We start from the raw sequence: 21,860 nt of genomic DNA, 5'->3' as shown, positions 1-21,860 counted from the left end.
CAAGTCTATCATCGAATCAGATCCATTCAACCACTGCCTGGCAAAGAGCACAAGTTTATTCAGATATACTTCATGGGAGATGAAGGTCAGCAAGGCAACCAGCGATGCAGCAATGTTCCTAGTGCCAGACTAAAAATTGTCCTCTCCCTCAAAGGGATGTTCAACCAACACAATTTATTGATTAGAAGTTTAAAACATGCAGCACCACAAGTCACCTCCAATGATAATTATCAGCAGTGCATCCAAGGTCCCAAGGAGAAAGGACGCATGCAGGTTCAATGCCCCAACTTGTGGTGAGGTTGCTGTTCTGATGGTGGTTGAAGGACATGGTAAGAGAGACATTGAGAGACGATACCAAAGAAACACCATCAAACTAGTTCCTGAGACAAACAGAGCATATGATGCCCTACAATACCCCATGATACTGTGGCAATGGCAAAATGGTTATCACTTCCAGATGCCTCAAATTATCAAAGCAACAGGCCAAAATCATCCTCACAAAACCGTCTCCTCCAAGGACTTCTATTCCTTCATGATCATGAACAGAGAAGCAGGAAACCACATATTAAGGTGCGCCAACCTCTTTCACCAGTATGTTGTGGATGAGTATGCCAAAATTGAGAGTGAGCGCCTTCTTTGCATTCAACTCAATAAAAAACGCCTGCGTGTAGAACAGTATGTTCATCTCAGTGACGCTATCAATGCTGACGGGGATGCAAACGCTCAGAATGTGCGGAGATTCGTTATTTTACCCTCATCCTTCACAGGTGGACCGGGAAACATGAATGAGAGAACTCAAGATGCAATGACCTATATCAGGAAATATGGCAGGCTTGATCTCTTTATCATCTTCACTTGCAATCCAAAATGGAAGGAGATCCAGGTTGTGCTTTATCAAAACCAAAAGCCAACAGAGAGACATGACATCATTGCAAAGGTGTTTAAACTCAAAGTTGATCAACTCATGTGGCTTATTACGACAAAGGAAGGTGACGTCATTGGGAAGACAATATGTAACTTGCACACCATTGAGTGGCAAAAACGTGGTCTTCCTCATGCCCACATATTGCTATGGTTAAGGAAAAAAGTTAATTCAAGTGACATTGACACATTTATCAGTACTGACCTACCTGACCCCAAATAAGACCCTGCCCTATTTGATGTGGTCTGCAAGCAAATGGTCCATGGCCCATGTGGGGAGCTCAATCCAAATTCACCATGTATGCAAGACCGCAAGTGCAACAAAAAATAATCCAATAAACTTCTTGAAAGAAATTCGGGCAGGGCAAGATGGCTATCCTCTCTATCGTCGCATATAAACTGAAGATGGTGGATTTGAAACAATACTCAGACCAGGCACTAGCTCTGCCCTCTTCTATGTAAGATCTTTGAGGCCCACGTTAATGTGGTATACTGCAATTCTGTGAAAGTCATCAAATATGTTTGCAAATACACCAACAAAGGATCTGACATGGCTGTGTTTGCCTTACAAAAAGAGGGGGAAAGTTTGGATGAAGTTAAACTTTTTGTCAAAGGAAGTTACATCAGCAGCAATGAGGCCATTTGGAGAATTCTTGGCTTCCCCATCCATGAGCATTCCCCCACATTGGTCCATTTGGCAGTTCACCTCGAAAATGATTAATGCATCTACTTCAAAGGAAATGCCCAAGAACAGGCCCAGGCTCCACAAGACACAACCTCTATGGCGTTTTTTTTGTGCCAAAGTGACCAATCTGCTGCCAACCTGCTCTATCATAAAGTTCCCTCCTACTATACCTGGTCTGCTAAAAAAAATGGAAGTGCCGTGTTAGTGATGGTGAATCTCATGCCTAAGGAAGAGTCTACACAGTTCATCCCAACAATCAGGAGTGCTATTTTCTGCGAATGCTTCTCCATATTGTCAAAGGGCCAAAATATGTCTAAGACCTAAGAACAGTGGAAGGAGACATCTGTCAAATATACAGGGAAGGTTGCAATCTTCATGGAATTCTTGAAGATGATCAGCATCTTGATAAAGCTATGACAGAAGCTTATGTTAGTCAGTCCCCTTCTCAACTGAGATTGCTCTTCTGCATAAATCTTCAAGTTTGCAGCTCATCTCACCCCAAAAAAGGCATGAGTGAGGACATCCTCCACAGAACTCAATGAGAAAATCCCAACCTCGAGGTGAACTTTTCTGATGTCATCTTTAACCAGGCCCTCATCCTCCTTGATGACAAACTTCACTCCATTGGTGGAAAAGACCTCAAGTCTATTTGACTACCAACACCCTCCAGGGACAACCAGCATGCTCTTGCCCAAGAGATCCTACGTGAAATATCCTATGATGGTTTAGAGCTTTTTAACTTTATTGAGGAAATTGAACCAAAGCTGGTGGATGCAGAGAGAAGCCTACATAAAAATATTGGAAGACATTGAGTCTAAAAATGGAGGCATATTTTCCTTGATGCACCTGGCGGTACTGGCAAGACCTTTGTCTTCAACCTGCTCCTGGCTAAGTTTCACCAGAGGGAGAAAATTGCTCTGGCTGTGGCATCATCAGGAATTGAGGCAACTCTGCTTACTGGATGAAGAACGGCCCATTCCACGTTCAAGCTTCTATTGGATCTATCCTGACAAGAATCCCCTGTTTGCAATATTTTGCACAAGTCCTGGTTCATGGTGAATTAATAGTGTGCGATGAATGCACCATGTCCCACAAAGGAGCATTTGAGGCTGTCAACAGAACTTTGCAGGACCTTCGGCACAATTCCAGGATTATATGTAGTGTAACTTTTCTCAAGGCTGGTGACTTCTGACAGACCTTACCTGTAGTACTTCGATGAACTAAAGCTGATGAGTTAAATGCCTGCATCAAGTCATCATTCCTCCGGAGACACGTGATGAAATTTAAGCTAACTACAAACATGCGCGTATATCTCCATGGAGACCAAGAGGCAGGACACTTTTCTGAAGCTCTTCTTGATATTGGAAATTGCAGTATTCTTTCTGACGACACAGATGGACTTATCACCATGTCTAAAAGCATCCTTAGCACTTAAGAAGAGGAAATGGAGGAAAAAGTGTACCCAAACATGCAAAAACATTTTCAAGATGTTATCTGACTACAGGAGAGGGCTATTTTAGCTCCAAAAAATTATGCTGTTGACAGAATCGTCATCATTTCAGCCGACAAGGGCAATGCCATGGTCATCATGGACTAAACCCTGTACAATAACATTCAAGACCTACTTAATGATGGTAGCTACGAAAAAATAAAAAGATCCCACCAATAGCCTCGTTACGAAAACGAACAGTATCATTACTGATTCAGCTTCATTAATTGAATAGACCAAACGGTTTTCCTTAAAACGTTCTGCTGCTAGACCACCCAGATTATACAGTGAGGGAAAAAAGTATTTGATCCCCTGCTGATTTTTTACATTTTCCCACTGACAAAGAAATGATCAGTCTATAATTTTAATGGTACGTTAATTTATTTGGTGAGAGACAAAATAACAACAAAATCCAGAAAAAACGCATGTCAAAATTGTTATAAATTGATTTGCATTTTAATGAGTGAAATAAGTATTTGACCCCTCTGCAAAACATGACTTAGTACTTGGTGGCAAAACCCTTGTTGGCAATCACAGAGGTCAGACGTTTCTTGTAGTTGGCCAACAGGTTTGCACACACCTCCGGAGGAATTTTGTCCCACTCCTCTTTGCAGATCTTCTCCAAGTCATTAAGGTTTCGAGGCTGACATTTGGCAACTCGAACCTTCAGCTCCCTCCACAGATTGTATATGGGATTAAGGTCTGGAGACTGGCTAGGCCACTCCAAGACCTTAATGTGCTTATTCTTGAGCCACTCCTTTGTTGCCTTTGTTGCCGTGTGTTTTGGGTCATTGTCATGCTGGAGTACCCATCCACGACCCATTTTCAATGCCCTGGCTGAGGGAAGGAGGTTCTCACCCAAGAGTTGACGGTACATGGCCCGTTCCATCTTCCCTTTGATGCGGTCAAGTTGTCCTGTCCCCTTAGCAGAAAAACACCCCCAAAGCATAATGTTTCCACCTCCATGTTTGACGGTGGGGATGGTGTTTTTGGGGTCATAGGCAGCATTCCTCCTCCTCCAAACACGGCGAGTTGAGTTGATGCCAATGAGCTACATTTTGGTCTGATCTGACCACAACACTTTGACCCAGTTGTCCTCTGAATCATTCAGATGTTAATTGGCAAACTTCAGACGGGCATGTATATGTGCTTTCTTGAGCAGGGGGACCTTGCGGGCACTGCAGGATTTCAGTCCTTCACGGCGTAGTGTGTTACCAATTGTTTTCTTGGTGACTATGGTCCCAGCTGCCTTGAGATCATTGACAAGATCCTCCCGTGTAGTTCTGGGCTGATTCCTCGCCGTTCTCATGATCATTGCAACTCCACGAGGTGAGATCTTGCATGGAGCCCCAGGCCGAGGGAGATTGAGAGTTCTTTTGTGTTTCTTCCATTTGCGAATAGTCGCACCAACTGTTGTCACCTTCTCACCAAGCTGCTTGGCAATGATCTTGTAGCCCATTCCAGCCTTGTGTTGGTCTACAAACTTGTCCTTGACATCCTTGGAGAGCTCTTTGGTCTTGGCCATGGTGGAGAGTTTGGAATCTGATTGATTGATTGCTTCTGTGGACAGGTCGTTTATACAGGTAACAAGCTGAGATTATGAGCACTCCCTTTAAGAGTGTGCTCCTAATCTCAGCTCGTTACCTGTATAAAAGACACCTGGGAGCCAGAAATCTTTCTGATTGGGAGGGGGTCAAATACTTATTTCTCTCATTAAAATGCAAATCAATTTATAACATTTTTGACATGCGTTTTTCTGGATTTTCTTGTTGTTATTCTGTCTCTCACTGTTCAAATAAACCTACCATTAAAATTATAGACTGATAATTTCTTTGTCAGTGGGCAAACGTACAAAATCAGCAGGGGATCAAATACTTATTTCCCTCACTGTATGGCTTACCAAAAATCCATAAAGAAGGTCCCATCGTCTCCACCATTGGCTCACCCAACTCCAAACTGGCCCGATATCTGTCTGAGACCTTGCAGCCATTCACTGATAAGACCACCTCTTCTGTACTGAACTCAGCTCACCTAGTATCATCAATTAAAGCCATATCACGGTCCCCAGGTGATTTGCTCGTTAGTTTCAATGTAGTTTCTTTGTTCACCAAAGTTCCTGTGCCCGATACTATTGCAATCATTGAAGATTTGGTCCAACAAGGATTGAATACTGATGTACCGACCCTGGTGAGACACTGCCTCACAATACAAACTTCACCTGGAATGGAACATTCTACAAACTGAAGTTACCCCAATGGGTTCTCCCTTATCTCCGGTTGTAGCCAACATTTTCAAGGAATAATTTGAGACGGACGCCATCCACTCTACGCCCATCCTTGTGGAAGAGGTACGTGGATGACACGTTTGTCATCTGGCCACATGGTCGACCGGCTCTGAACCAATTCCTCAACCAAATCAATTCCATACACCCAGCCATAAAATTCACCATGAAGGTAGAAAAGGATGGCATTATACCTTTCTTGGATATCTTAATCAAAAAGAGACCAGATGGCTCAATGAGCCACTCTGTCTACAGGAAAGTAACCCATACTGATGCCTACCTAAAACCTGAATCCCACCATCATCCATCCCAGAATAATTCCCTCATCAAAACGGTACACCATAGAGCTCAATGTATTTCCGACAATGAACACCTAACCAGTGAACCAAAACACGTACACCAAGCTCTCAAGTCGAATGGATATTCTGACTACACAGTCTGAAAAGCCATCACCAGCACCGTGAGGAAGGAACCATATAAAGATACAATCAAAACCATCACCTTGCCATACATAGCAGGGGTAACCAAAAAGATTTCCAATATCATGAACAAACACAAGATCCAAGTCCGATTTAACACAGTACAAAAAAATTGTGATCTGATCCTATCTGTGAAGGTCAAGATTCCTGACATGCAATATCCCGGTGTCTACCAACTAAGCTGTATCTGCGGCAGCAGTGACATTGGGGAAACTAAGCGACATGTCTTGGACCGTGTTCGTGAACATAAGGCAGATTTGAAAACACGGTAGGACCAATAGTTCTGCCGTAACTGATCATTATTTTAATGCGGCTGGCTTACACAAAATAGATTTCTCTCAAACAATGGTACTTTGCAAGCCTACTGGCTATTAACAAAGATTCGTTCATGAAGCCATCCACATATACAGACACAATTTCAACCGAGAAGATGGTTATAAACTCAGCAACCATTGGAAAGATGTCTTCAACCACTTTCGGTTTAGACTTGATTTGTCATTTCTTGTCAACCTCCGTCAGCAGTGTGGATGTGTGGAGCTAGGTGCAATACCCCCCAACTCTACCCCCTCTCTCTCCCCCTAGCTCTGCCCCCATCTCTCTCCCCCTTTGAATTAGCATTGGCTGCCCCACCCATGCTGCTTACACACTTGGACTGCACAGCTCGACGCTCAGGGCTGGCTCCACGGCTCTTGTGCCCCGCCCACTCAGAGCTTTGGCTCGTCCATTCATGCTGCCCCGCAGCACTTGACCCCACTCCTTCTGACACTTGGGCTACGCCCATTTCAAGCCTTTATAAACAGTTGCAGTTGGGGGCTTGCCCCCCTTTTCTCTCTGCCTGATGACGACCGCTTGTGTTGCAATCGAAACGTCGTGAGTTTTTGGTTTTTTAATATTTTTTATTTTGTTTTCTATCTGTGACCGAAAGAACCAAAGCATATGAATTCCTGCAGTCACAAAAGTTTTAAATAAAAATGTAGGGACCTACTACTGTAGAGTCGGTAGATGCTACTATAGCCTACATGTTAAACAGATCCAACTATAGTCAGTAGATACCACTACAGTCAAAAGCACTACTGTAGTGTCAGTAAATACTACTGTAGGGTCAGTGGATACTACTGTAGTGACTTAAATGGTGTCATTATGATGTTAGTGTGGTGACTGAGTTGAGTCACTTTGGTGGATGGCGCCAATTGCTGTGTGCAAGCTCCGGTTGCCATGGAAACGGACCCTGGGGGATGGTTATGGTGAGAGTTGGAGGTGAGCAGTTGTGGACGTGTGGCCTGTGTGAACCAGAGAGGGCAACTGACCGGCACGGTGTAGCAAGGGGACCCGAAGGGGGACCCCGAGGGGCATGTGATACGAGACAGGAGCCTTCTGGCAAGATCGAGAAGAGGGCAGGGCTGAGGGCGGGGCGAGGAAACATTGAACGGGATAAAGGGGAAGCCCCGACAGTGATCGGAGCTCGTCTGTGAAATCAACCCTGGGTGCTAAGTCTTCGGTCTTTGCTCGGCATCGTGGGTCAGGCAGCATGTAGGGCGACTGACCATTTTGTGTAGTTAACCCGCTGTCCACATAGATAACGGTCTAGCTAACACATAGCAGTAGAAGCAGTGTACGTTATAGTTCCCCTGTTGGGATGTTGAAATAAATGTATTGCCTCCAACTCCAGTGTGTGCCTCCATGAAGAACACTACACTGATGTAGTGTGGTAAAATGTGGCGTGCACTGCTGCCCTAGAGCAACGGAGGGCAGGCAGGTGCGCGTGTGCAACGAAAGGTTCCACGTGCAAACCGCCACCTCTTTAAGGGGAGATTCAGTTGCAGACGGGGTTGGTCCGGGGTCATACGCTGGCACCAGAGGTGTCGCCTTGGAGACGTATATTGGGCACACTTTCCTCCTCCATCACATTAATACGGGTGATGCACCCCCAATTCGAATTAATTCGCATAGGTTCAGCTCCGTGGAGAAGGAACAGGTGCGCCTGGCTGTTGACGAGATGCTAGCAGCAAACATTATTGTTCCATCGAACAGCCCGTGGGGAAATTTGAGACTTTGCGTTGACTTTCACAAATTAAATTAAATATCGGTCGCGGATGCGTACCCTCTGCCCTGTATGGACGACTTGCTCGATGAATTGTCGGGCGCGCAATTCTTTTCGACGCTCGATTTGTTGATTTTGGCAATTGCCCCTCGACGACGAGTCAAAACCAAAGACCGCTTTTTGTACGCCCCAAGGTCTTTATCACTTGAATTGCCTTGCGATGGGATTGAATTCAGTGCCGGCCACCTTTCAGCGGTTAATGGCGTTGGTCCTAACAGGGTTGTAATGAGATTCTTGCCTCATATATTTGGATGACGTCATTGTCTTTAGCAAAACCTTTGATGAACATTTGCAGCGATTGTGCTCGGTCTTCGAGAGAGTGCGTGCGGCCAAATTTAAATTCAAGCCACAGAAATGCCATTTGCTTCAGAGGTCGGTTAAGTACTTGGGGCATGTAGTTAGTGCGGCCGGTGTCGCCACGGATCCAGAAAAGACTGTGTGCGCACGTGGCAGGCGCCTAAATCAGTAGCAGACATCCACAGTTTCATTGGATTCGCTACTTACTACTGGCGATTCATTAAATACTTTGCCACCATTGCTAAACTGCTCCACGCCCTTACGGCCAAGGGCCAGAGATTTCGGTGGGATAGGGCTGAAGAGGATTCCTTCTTCGCCCTCCGCTCTGCCTGCCCCTTGCCGATGCCGCCGCCCACCCCCCCCGCCCCGCTCGCGTACCCCGATTTCACTAAACCCTTCGTTTTGGATACCGATGCCAGCGACATGGGCATCGGGGCGGTCCTTTCCCAGCTTATCAAGGGAACAGAGAGAATCGAGTCCTGTCTCCTGCCGAGCAGCGCTATTGCGTCACGCGCAGAGAGCTACTGGCCATGGGCCACTTTATTCAGCTCTATCGTCCTTATTTGTACGAACGAGACTTTGTAGCCCACGCGGACCATGCGGCCCTCCAGTATTCCCTGCGCATTGACCAGCCATCTGGCCAGTTGTTCCGATGGTTCGAGATCCTCCAGGGATTCTCATTCATGGTGGTGCACAGGAAGGGCACCCGGCACGTCAGCGCTGACGCCTTGTCCCGGCTGCCGCCCCATGCCGCATGCACGTGTGCTTCAGGGGCATCGAGATGTAAGCCCCCACAAGGGGAGGCGCCCATGGTGCTCGCGGAAGCAGGGACAACGCAGGATACGGGCGCTGAGTCGCCACATGATTCTATTATAAATCTCGACCACGAGACGTGGGCAAAGCTGCAGTTTGATGATGCTTCGTTGTTGACGTTGCACCGGCGTGCTTCACGGGGCCCGGGTCCTGCAGGTCGCCCTTCCATCGTGCTGCGGGAGGGAATCCTCATGCGGTGGGAGGGGGAGTCCCAGCGATATGCTCTGATCATACCCAGGGTCCTTAGGGGCAAACTTACAAAGGCTGTACATGAAAAGTTAATGCATTTTGGTATGCATAAAACGTTGGCGACGTTGAAAAAGGACTTTTACTGGCCCAGAATGGAGAGTGATGTCTTCCTTCTGATTAAAAGTTGTGTCGATTGTGCGCGTCGGAAAATAGCAGATTCCGCTGCAGTCTATTGTTGTGTCACAGGTGAATTAATTGGTTGCCCTGGACATTTTGGGTGTCTTCCCGGTCTCCCGGAGAGGGCACAAATACCTCCTCGTGGGGGTCGAATATCTGACTCATTGGCCTGTGGCATGGCCCTTGGCTGACCAGTCAGCTGCGTCTATAGCCGACACCTTTGTGAACGGCAATGTTCTGGATAAGGGGGCCGCGGAGCAACTGCTCACAGATCAAGGTAGGAATATCTCCTCCAAATTGCTCCAGGTGTGCGATTCCTTGGGTACGCGGAAAATACGCACCTCACCGTATCATCCACAGACTGATGGGATGGTTGAGCGGTTGCATAGAACCCTCACCGCTATGCTATGCCAGCAAGTGACTGAGGGACAGTCGGATTGGGATCTGCACATCCCGGGGGTACTTGCGGCTTACAGACACGGGGTGCTCACCATTTTATTTGATGTATGGGAGGGAGCCCGAACCCCCTGTGTAAATTCAGTTGGGACTGAGCCCCCCGCGGAAAAGTTCAGCAGTACCTGACCCCATGTTGAAAACACTGGAGCAGCTGCAGTTGGTCCGTGAAGCCGCTACGGTCAACTCGGCCCACAGACAGACCTGTAAACGAGCGGCTGAAGGGTCATGAAGGGCCCGGAATACCGTGGCAAGTGGGGGACAGGGCTTGGCTACATTGCCCCCAGGTGCCTGTGGGCACGTCTCCGAAACTGTACCGTCCCTGACACGGGCCCGTCGAGGTCACTGAGGTTCGGCGGCCACAGTGTGTGCATATCCGTTTGGGCCGGCGGTTTTGGTTTGTGCATCCTTCGCGGTTAAAAACATACGTTCCGTCCGTCCGGTCCGGTCGATTCATCCCCACATCCCTGCCGGCCGGTGTCTGATGCATCTGGTACGACAACCACCATGCCTAAAGTAACAGACCATCAGGAGGAATGTTCTGTACCGCCTGCAGGGCCGGAGGACCTAAGGACCACGGACAGAGCGTTGCGGACTCCCTCATCAGACCACTCATCACACTCAAGCGGACCCGTCTCTACCCGCAGGGATGGGCCTGCTGCACACACCCGTTCACGGCGTGTCGTTTTTCGCTATTTCCCCATTCCCTTGTTATTGTTCATGGTTACTGCTTATGATTGTCTTGTAGTTTGGGGTCGGTCCCTGGTCACTATAGAGTTGTGTTAGGGGTTGTCACGTTGCGTGCGCGCGAGGGATGTATATTAGAGCCGGGAAGGCTGCGTTTTTATTCGTGGGGGGGGGACGATATAGTGTGGTAAAATATGCGGTGCGCACTGCTGCCCGAGGGTAACCGAGGGCAGGCAGGTGCGCGTGTGCAACGTAAGGTTGCACGTGCAAACCGCCACCTCTTTAACGGGGCGATTCGGTTGCAGATGGGGTCGGTCCGGGGTCGTACACTGGCACCGGAGGTGTTGCCTAGGAGACATGCGATAAGGAGTGATTGATGGCCTGATAGGCGCCAGCCTGTGTGTGAGAGCGAAGCGGGAGTTCGGGTTCTGGGACCAAGGTAAATACATCTCGCCACTGCCGCTCAATCCAGGGACAGACCTCAACCCTCATGAGTCGACGGGCGGGTGATGGTTGATCCCCCCACCCGGATCGGACGAGTGAGTGGGTCTGAGAGAACGTAGGCGAGGGCAGCGGCGCAGAGGGATAGCAGCTGTGTGCAAGATCTGTGTGAGCGAAGCTTCTGTGTGAGCGAAGCCTCTGTGTGAGCGCTGCTGTGTGCAAGCTCTGTGTGAGCGCTGCGGTGTGCAAGCTCTGTGTGAGCGCTGCGGTGTGCAAGCTCTGTGTGAGCGCTACTGTGTGCAAGCTTTGTCTGAGCGAGGCCTCTGTGTGCAAGCTCTGTGTGAGTGCTGCTGTGTGCAAGCTCTGTGTGAGCGCTGCTGTGTGCAAGCTCTGTGTGAGCGCTGCTGTGTGAAAGCCCTGTGTGAGCGCTGCTGTGTGCAAGCTCTGTGTGAGCGCTGCTGTGTGCAAGCTCTGTGTGAGCGCTGCTGTGTGCAAGCCCTGTGTGAGCGCTGCTGTGTGCAAGCTCTGTGTGAGCGCTGCTGTGTGCAAGCTCTGTGTGAGCGCTGCTGTGTGCAAGCCCTGTGTGAGCGCTGCTGTGTGCAAGCTCTGTGTGAGCGCTGCTGTGTGCAAGCTCTGTGTGAGCGCTGCTGTGTGCAAGCCCTGGGTGAGCGCTGCTGTGTGCAAGCTCTGTGTGAGCGCTGCTGTGTGCAAGGCATGTGTGAGCGAGACCTCTGTGTGCGCGCTGCTGTGTGTAAGCCCTGTGTGAGCTGCTGTCTGCCTGCGGAGCTGTGAATGCGGAGCTGCTGAGAGGAACAGCTACCGCAGGCAGGTCAGCGAGGTGTAAAGTAGATCTGGAAAGTTGGTTAACAAAGTGACCATATAGACAGATAGGAACGCCTACAACTGGTGAGAGAAAGAGTAATAAAGTGTAAGCAGGTGACTTGGATCAACGTATGATTCTACACGACACTACACTACTATAAAGTCACTATATACGACTGACTATTGTATGTAGGGTGTGTAGGTATATATGACTACAAAATAAAAATTGGCTGGGAGAGGGGGGGAAAATTTTTTTTTGAGAGTGGGGGGTTGACAATTTTTGGAAACCTTTTTGATCAACTATTTACCCCCCACTTTCTATTTTTTTTTTATTAAGGACGTCTGCAAGCCTCTTATAAGTTTGTTAACGGACAAATGGACAAGCGGAACGCCGGGCTGTCACAACAGATGCGTATTTGTGTATGTATATGTTATGTATTTTAAGAGAAGACAAGTATTGAAATATAGTTTTCCCCCAGTCACAGCCACGTACTTCCTGCCAGTATGACATAAAAAAAATACCTGCAATGAACTGTGTTGTGTGCAGGAACTGCAGCTTACGTGTTGATGTGGTTGTGTTTTGTGTGCAGGGCACAAAACAAAGTTGATTATTGAGGTTTTACGTGTTAAAGCTATAAATGTACATACAGATTACTCAGTCGGGACTTCATAGAGCAACGACATCGCTCCCTTCTGCGAAAATTTACCAGGGCCTCACTGCACCAGCGCTGGTACAGTGAGTACAGCGCTGTACTCACTGTAACAGCGCTGTTCTCTCACTGTACCAGCGCTGTTCTCTCACAGCACCAGCGCTGTACTCACTGTACCAGCGCTGTTCTCACTGTACCAGCACTGTTCTCTCACTATACCAGCGCTGTTCTCACTGTACCAGCGCTGTTCTCACTGTACCAGCGCTGTTCTCTCACTGTACCAGCGCTGTTCTCACTGTACCAGCGCTGTTCTCTCACTGTACCAGCGCTGTACACTCACTGTACCAGCGCTGTTCGCACTGTACCAGCACTGTTCTCTCACTGTACTAGCGCTGTACACTCACTGTACCAGCGCTGTTCTCTCACTGTACCAGCGCTGTTCTCTCACTGTACCAGCGCTGTACTCTCACTGTACCAGCGCTGTACTCTCACTGTACCAGCGCTGTACACTCACTGTACCAGCGCTGTTCTCTCACAGCACCAGCGCTGTTCTCTCACAGCACCAGCGCTGTACTCACTGTACCAGCGCTGTTCTCTCACTGTACCAGCGCTGTTCTCTCACTGTACCAGCGCTGTTCTCTCACTGTACCAGCGCTGTTCTCACTGTACCAGCACTGTACACTCACTGTACCAGCGCTGTTCTCTCACTGTACCAGCGCTGTTCTCTCACTGTACCAGCGCTGTACTCTCACTGTACCAGCGCTGTACTCACTGTACCAGCGCTGTACTCTAACAGCACCAGCGCTGTACTCACTGTACCAGCGCTGTTCTCTCACTGTACCAGCGCTGTACTCACTGTACCAGCGCTGTTCTCTCACTGTACCAGCGCTGTACTCTCACTGTACCAGCGCTGTTCTCTCACTGCACCAGCGCTGTTCTCTCACTGTACCAGCGCTGTACTCACTGTACCAGCGCTGTTCTCTCACTGTACCAGCGCTGTACTCACTGTACCAGCGCTGTTCTCACTGTACCAGCGCTGTACTCACAGCACCAGCGCTGTACTCACTGTACCAGCGCTGTACTCGCCTGGGGATGACATCGGTGTCGATGGAGCAGCGCAGATCCACGGAACTCTCCCCGCCTTGAGTCTCGCGGAGCCGTGGGTCGCAAAGCAGTGACGTCAGGTAACCAGCGGCATGGGCAATGACGTCATGTAACCAGCTGCATGGGCAGTGTCGTCATCTAACGAGCCGCGTGGAGCGAACGTCATATAACCAGCGGCGCAAACGGTGATATGACGTCATCGTAAATTTTGTTTATACTTAAAACTATCTGTACTACCCGGCTTCGCCCGGGACTTGGATTCACCACGGGCGACCGCCTTTGTCTCCCCAGTGGCGATGTTCACACACCACACCAGTTACTCGTTTCAGGCTGAGTCGACCTAGGGGAGGCCCAGGACCGGTTCAAATAATCGTCACCGGTGGTGGCCGTGAGCGGGAATCACTTTTCAGTGTCAGTTTATTTATTATGGTATAGCCCTGTGAGCAATTCGGCTCTTGAATCGGGTGCAACCACAACAAACAAAAACACGAACAAGAAAAACATCTTAATGTGACTGTGCAAACAGAAAATGCATTAAAAAAAACAGCAAAATATTCCTGAAAAATGCACCGTACACCAACGCTGTGTGCAAAAAATCCCAGTGGGATGCAAGTCAAACAACAACCACAAGAAAACTTAGATTAAGGCCATCAGTCTAACTCCGTGTATAGTAGTTAGTGACGTCATGTCACGCTCGCCCTCCGGTACGATGTCACATATGGTGACGTCATGGACAGGGGGCGGGACGGTGACATCATGTCCCCCTGGGATATTTAGGTTGGGACCCGTGACGTGTTCGAGGTCGTTGCAGGGAGCCAGGAACGTGTGAAGTTGGGACCCAGGGTAGGGGGGAATTAGCACCAGGCTAGAGTAGCCTGGGCGTGTGCTAGGGACTTCCCCAGTACCCTTCCCCTGGGGGAGCGATGGGACCCCGGGGTAGGGGGAAATCAGCACCAGGCTAGAGTAGCCTGGGGGTGTGCTAGGGACCTCCCCAGTACCCTTCCCCTGGGGGAGCGATGGGACCCCGGGGTAGGGGAAAATTAGCACCAGGCTAGAGTAGCCTGGGGGTGTGCTAGGGACTTCCCCAGTACCCTTCCCCTGGGGGAGCGATGGGACCCCGGGGTAGGGGGAAATTAGCACCAGGCTAGAGTCGCCTGGGGGTGTGCTAGGGACTTCCCCAGTACCCTTCCCCTGGGGTGTGGAGTGTAGGCAGTGAGCGTGCAGTACACGGAGTCGTGTATAAAGAAAGTCCTTAAAACAACTGGCGCAAGCCCCTACATGAAGATTTGCCTCCGAGTCATCATTTACGTCTCTACATCCGTACTACAACAAAACAAACATGTCCAAACCAAAAAACTTTTCGAAATCACCAAAAAATAAAGCCATAATTGCAACGTAACAGTGATTACAGGGACTGTGACCGAATTTTTACAATAAACTAGTGAGGGAAAAAAGTATTTGATCCCCTGCTGATTTTGTACGGTTGCCCACTGACAAAGAAATGATCAGTCTATAATTTTAATGGTAGGTTTATTTGAACAGTGAGAGACAGAATAACAAAAAAATCCAGAAAAACGCATGTCAAAAATGTTATAAATTTATTTGCATTTTAATGAGGGAAATAAGTATTTGACCCCCTCTCACTCAGAAAGATTTCTAGCTCCCAGGTGTCTTTTATACAGGTGTAGTGTGTTCGAATTAGGTGCACACACACAGCTTGGAGGCAACACTTTATTAGAACGGTAATATAACACTGTACATAAGGTGGTGACCACCTTCAACTCACTAACACTCTGGAACACTATACAGCGTGACCCAGGCAGGCAACGGGCTGCCTGGTCCCAGACAATGACCCGGGACTTGAGGATCGATGATGTCGTCTTCACTTCGGGGTTGAACAGCCCCGCTCTGCCTTCACACCCCGCTTATAACCGCTCTGGCGTGGCGCGCTCCGCCCAGGCCACGCCTCCCTTCCCCCACCTCTGGGAAGGTCCGGGTGCTCCACCACGTGACTCCCCAGGCACCCCCTTGGGGCCCTCAGTCCTCGTACGGGCCTACACAGTAGTGACGTTCTATGTCACTACACGGGTAACGAGCTGAGATTAGGAGCACACTCTTAAAGGGAGTGCTCCTAATCTCAGCTTGTTAGCTGTATAAAAGACACCTGTCCACAGAAGCAATCAATCAAAATTCCAAACTCTCCGCCATGGCCAAGACCAAAGTGCTCTCCAAGGATGTCAGGGACAAGATTGTAGACCTACACAAGGCTGGAATGGGCTACAAGACCATTGCCAAGCAGCTTGGTGAGAAGGTGACAACAGTTGGTGCGATTATTCGCAAATGGAAGAAACAAAAAAGAACTGTCAATCTCCCTCGGCCTGGGGCTCCATGCAAGATCTCACCTCGTGGAGTTGCAATGATCATAAGAACGGTGAGGAATCAGCCCAGAACTACACGGGAGGATCTTGTCAATGATCTCAAGGCAGCTGGGACCATAGTCACCAAGAAAACAATTGGTAACACACTACGCCATGAAGGACAGAAATCCTGCAGCGCCCGCGAAGGTCCCCCTGCTCAAGAAAGCACATATACATGCCCGTCTGAAGTTTGCCAATAAACATCTGAATGATTCAAAGGACAACTGGGTGAAAGTGTTGTGGTCAGATGAGACCAAAATGGAGCTCTTTGGCATCAACTCAACTCCCGTGTTTGGAGAAGGAGGAATGCTGCCTATGACCCCAAGAACACCATCCCCATCGTCAAACATGGAGGTGGAAACATTATGCTCTGGGGGTGTTTTTCTGCTAAGGGGACAGGACAACTTGACCGCATCAAAGGGACGATGGACGGGGCCATGTACCGTCAAATCTTGGGTGAGAACCTCCTTCCCTCAGCCAGGGCATTGAAAATGGGTCGTGGATGGGTATTCCAGCATGACAATGACCCAAAACACACGGCCAAGGGAACAAAGGAGTGGCTCAAGAAGAAGCACATTAAGGTCCTGGAGTGGCCTAGCCAGTCTCCAGACCTTAATCCCATAGAAAATCTGTGGAGGGAGCTGAAGGTTCGAGTTGCCAAACGTCAGCCTCGAAACCTGAATGATTTGGAGAAGATCTGCAAAGATTAGTGGGACAAAATCCCTCCTGAGATGTGTGCAAATCTGGTGGCCAACTACAAGTAACGTCTAACCTCTGAGATTGCCAAAAAGGGTTTTGCCACCAAGTACTAAGTCATGTTTGCAGAGGGGTCAAATACTTATTTCCCTCATTAAAATGCAAATCAATTTATACCATTTTTGACATGCGTTTTTCTGGATTTTGTTGTTGTTATTCTGTCTCTCACTGTTCAAATAAACCTACCATTAAAATTATAGACTGATCATTTCTTTGTCAGTGGGCAAACGTACAAAATCAGCAGGGGATCAAATACTTTTTTCCCTCACTGTACATAAATAACATGTAACACCAAATCATATAGCCATAGCTGGCTGCATGAGTTACTCAACAACAACAGAAGCATCAGTCGGAGTATCAAATTTTTCAATGCACCTTTAAGATCAGCACGCTAAATCAAAATACAGGTAATCCTTTGCAGCGTCATCCGGAGCGAAACATTTTATTTTACGCCAATAAATAGCAGTGGCAGCTAGGGGTATACAACTCCTCTAAAGCAGTTTTGAGAGAAGATCTCATTGGTAGCGATTCAAGTTGCAGTTTATTCGCAATAGCATTCCAGACCCTGGGGGCATCAACAGTAAAGGCCCTTCCTCGAACTTGGGTCGCCGGGTTCGTAGCGTGGCGCGCGAATCGCTACGCAGTCGCTGCCCCCCCCCCCCCCCCCACAGGATAAAGACAAAAATCCCCCCGTGTAGCCTGTGAGACTGTAGGGTGCAAGTGCTGTTAGCGAGCACCTATGAAGGCCGGCACGACACACGAGGGGGTGGGTGGCCAGCACCACACCCGGCCGCCTTTGTCCCCCCAGTGGCGATGTTCACACAGCACAGCAGTTGCTCGTTTGATGCTGAGGCGACCTAGGGGAGACCCAGAAGCGGTTGAAATAATCGTCACCGGTGGTGGCCGTGAGCGGGAATCGAACTCGGGTCACCGGGTTCGTAGCGCGGCGCACTCACCACTACACTACAATGCGTTACGCTTCCACATGCGCGGGTCACATGACACATTTGACGTCACAGCTCACTTGCCGTACAAAAAATGCACATTATTGAGCTCTCCCCCCCCAAAAAAAAAACTAAAGTGTATTTTTATCATTTTTGCATGGTGTACAGTCTGGAAAGTATCCACATGGCAAATTTCCAGTTTGTTGCATGTCGGGAAGTACGCTAAACATTTTGAACAGACACACATTCACAACTTTGCCTTTTATATATATGGAGATTACAATAACTATTTTTATTTTACCAGGTCAGGCCCACTGAGCTAATATAGCTCCTGTTCAGATGCGACCTGGCCACAAAAGATAGCTCAACGAAGTGGTTTATCATCATGTGGAAATGTATAGCAGCCAAATACTCTAAACGCGTGATGTTGGCTCTAAATGTAGACGGAAAAAACGGAGAAAAATCCACGCAGTTTTAGTTCAGTTCATTTTGAAGTAATCTGTGAGCTATGAAGCTCTTAAGTCGGGTTTCATCAATAAAAAAACCCCACACCGTGTCTGTGACAGACATAAGAGAAAAATAAATTTATAATACAAATGAATAAATAAAAAAGAAGTTATATAATAGTTATATAATTTTAAATATAAAATTTATCTTTTAAAAGTTTTCAGCCAAGTAATACATTTAAAAAGTGCAAGACTGGTCGTAACAAGTGCCAGGGGTAAAACACAAAAATTTGCCAAGAAACACATCAAATCTCGAATGAAATTTACAGATATCTCGAAAATATAAATGTGCCATCACCAACAAAGACATACACCGAGCAAAACACAGCAGCATAAAAAAGTAGTAGTGCAGACAACGCGCAAGACAAAAAGGTTACTTGCAGGTGTAGTGGATTCAACTGAGTTGCAGACGTACTTCTTGGAGGCAACACATAATTATTAACACCAACACATAACACGAAGAGGTTACTGCCCCTTTACCAGATAACCTATGGTGGTGAACTTACCAGGCTAACTACGCTACTTACTGGGAGTAGCTTCAACGGTCAGGACCCTAACTTGGGTCCTCGTCCACGTGTTGGTGACTTCTTCTTGGACGTAGAACGTAGATCTTCAGATGGCGACAGCAACGCTGAACCCCGGTCCCTGTGTCGTCCCCGGTTTTTATGCTCCTTGGTCGTGGCTGGCCCCCCCTTGGCCACGACCACCTTCGAGAAACCTATTGGCTTTTCTCGACCCTTCACGTAGGATCTCACCCTGACACGTGACCACTCCCAAGCCCCCACCTGGGGCCCCTGTGTAGATCTCACTGGTCACGTGCCTTCCAGGTTCAACCAGAGTGCCATGGTCTAGGGTAACCTCATTCCATGGCTGACACTCTCACACTCCCTCCTGTAGGAGTCAGCACTGCGCGCCACGCATGGTGCCACTGCGCTATCCCAGCGCTCACCAAGCCCCCTCTAGGGCTGGTACTACACCCACCTAGGGGGTGTCCGCAATGAGCATTGCACGCTGTGCCTCGCTAGAGCCGGCATTACACAGTGGCATGCACAATGTCGCTACATACGTGATGTCCGCGATGCGAGTACATTGCACACCGTGCCCCGCTAGGGCCGGCACGATGTCCACATATCGTCTAGTTATTTAAAGTGGCAGCTAGGCAGGAATTCACTGAAAAGGAGTGATTCCAAGTGATTGGTTGATGGTAGAGAATGTAGATCTAATCTTGTGGCAATATTATTCCAGAGACGTGGAGCAGCCACGCGACCACGGTGAGAACATGCAAACTCCAAAATATACAGCATGCAGGCATCAGGGTCGAGATTGATCCCACGACCTCCTGTATACCAAGCGAGGGAGTTAACATATCACCACCGTGGCACTGCCAGCCACACGGCTGTCTGGGAACGCGCTGCTTATCAGCAGCATGGGTTCAACACAAGTGAAGCATACGCATCACGGTTTCTCACAACGTCGAGTGTCTCACGGCCGTGCGATGGATTATCTGACGTTTCTGCTGTTGTTGTTTACACCCACCTATGTTTACCTGTTGTAAACAACCCATTCGGCCCTATTTACAAAAGCAAATATCCCGCGAATACACTTACCAAACTTTTGGGGCAAGTGCTGTTAGCGAGTAGCACCTATGAAGACCGGTACATCACACGAGGGGTTGGGTGGCCAGCAGCATGCCCGACGCCTTTGTCTCCCTGAGTGGCGATGTTTACACACTGCACCATGTACTCATTTGAATGTAAATCAAGTTTACAGATGAAGGGGCGGCTGGTGAGTCTAAATCACGTTTACAGATGAAAAGGCGGCTGATGAGTCTAAATCAAGTTTACAGAGAAAGGGGCAGCTGATGAGTCTAAATCAAGTTTCCAGATGAAGAGGCGGCTGATGAGAGTCGAAATCAATTTGAAAGATAACGGAGCGGCTAATAAGACTCTAAATCACGTTTACAGATGAAAAGACGGCTGATGAGCGTCTAAATCAAGTTTAGAGATAAAGGGGCGGCTGATGAGAGTCTAAATAAAGTTTACAGATAAAGGAGCAGCTGATGAGAGTCTAAATCAAATTTACAGATAAAGGGACGGCTGTTGAGAGTTTAAATCAAGTTTACAGATGAAGAGGCAGCTGATGAGAGTCTAAATCAAGTTTACAGATGAAGGAGCGGACGATGAGGGTCTAAATCATGTTTACAGATGAAGAGGTGGCTGTGGAGAGTCTAAATCAAGTTTAGAGATAAAGGGGCGGCTGATGAGAGTCTAAATAAAGTTTACAGATAAAGGAGCAGCTGATGAGAGTCTAAATCAAATTTACAGATAAAGGGACGGCTGTTGAGAGTTTAAATGAGAGTTTAAATCAAGTTTACAGATGAAGAGGCAGCTGATGAGAGTCTAAATCAAGTTTACAGATGAAGGAGCGGACGATGAGGGTCTAAATCATGTTTACAGATGAAGAGGTGGCTGTGGAGAGTCTAAATCAAGTTTACAGATGAAGGGGCTTGCATACAAAATATAATTTGCTTTAAACGAGGCAAGTAATTGATTAATTGATGCCGATTTTGATTCAGGCATGCATTGTGTCTGGATCTGAGTATGTGCGCTAAAGTTGGGATCGATTGGACAACGGGAACTGGACGTCATTTTGATTACAAGATTAGACCACGGCAGACAGAGAAATGAAGTTTAATAACTCGATTGGACAAGGGGAACAGGACGACATTTTTACTACAAGATTTGACGACGACATACAGAGGAATGAAGTTTAATAAAAAAAAGAATTCACAATTTCGTTTAACTCACCGTCGAGACGTACGTCAATGATACGGCGCCTGCTGCCACAACAACGCTTGCCTGATTTAATGGATTATACTGGTAGGAAGGAAGTTGTAAACTGAGTGTACCAGCCTGCAATAGATTAATGTGTCCGTCCGTCCCCTTTCAATACTTTAACGAAGTGAAATCTCGTGCTGTTGGGTGTAAAATCAGCAATAGACAGCGCAGAGACTTGATATCTCTTATAGTGGTAGGAATAAGGATTTCACCATTCCATTCCTCTACAGAGGTTAATTTGTCCGAAGAACCCTCAACGATTTTGAGGGCAAAAAGGTGGGAAGACGCTCTAAAAAAAAAGGTGGGAAGACGCTCTCAATTTGCACAATTTTACGTAACAATGTCATAAAATTGCGCAAAATTCCAATGTTCCTACCAGCCCACCCTGCAGGGACCTGTTTTTATAAATGAATCTGCCTGAGGCACGTGGCGCCTGCTTCTTGGGCGAGACGATTCGAGAGTATAGAGACCGCGGCGTTTTTGACCTACAGAAATATATATAAATAATGTGTCCATACTAAATCTTAATTGCTTTAAAGGAGCCCATTAATTGATAAATTGATGCCGATTTTGAAACAGGCATGCATTGTCACCGGAACTGAGTACGTGTGCAAAATTCGGGATTGTTTGGACAACGGGAAGTGGACGAAATGTAGATTACAAGATTTGAGCACGACACAGCTTTCAAGTTAAATAAAACAGTTGAAAATAAACTCCTTTAACAAAAAGTTTTTTTTAAACGGTTTTATTATGAACAACTTCGTTTAACTCACGGTCGAGAAGTACGTCAATTGCGCCTGCTTTTTGTGCG

At 47.8% G+C, this 21,860-nt stretch overlaps 1 protein-coding gene and 1 long non-coding RNA gene across 4 annotated transcripts in view; both read right to left on the bottom strand.

Annotated features, from left to right (window-relative positions):
* Positions 1-13,726, bottom strand: part of RNF141 (ring finger protein 141) — a 45,857-nt gene extending 32,131 nt beyond the window's left edge. For all 3 annotated transcript variants that reach the window (XM_032959773.2, XM_032959774.2, XM_032959775.2), the window contains exon 1: positions 13,572-13,726. The gene's annotated coding sequence lies outside the window, so the exon portion shown is untranslated. The remainder of the gene's footprint in view (positions 1-13,571) is intronic.
* Positions 13,727-17,188: 3,462 nt separating this feature from the next.
* Positions 17,189-19,971, bottom strand: LOC142928859 (uncharacterized). Its single transcript, XR_012945169.1, has 2 exons — positions 18,740-19,971; positions 17,189-17,619 (listed from the first exon to the last, which is right to left on the bottom strand). It is a non-coding gene; the product is annotated as an uncharacterized LOC142928859 (long non-coding RNA).
* Positions 19,972-21,860: the final 1,889 nt, after the last annotated feature.

The sequence above is a fragment of the Petromyzon marinus genome, chromosome 24, assembly GCF_048934315.1.
Source record: "Petromyzon marinus isolate PM22_M1 ecotype Great Lakes invasive population chromosome 24, UKy_Petmar_22M1.pri1.0, whole genome shotgun sequence".
Taxonomy (NCBI): Eukaryota; Metazoa; Chordata; class Hyperoartia; order Petromyzontiformes; family Petromyzontidae; genus Petromyzon; species Petromyzon marinus.
This window is presented reverse-complemented; position numbering and strand designations above follow the sequence as displayed.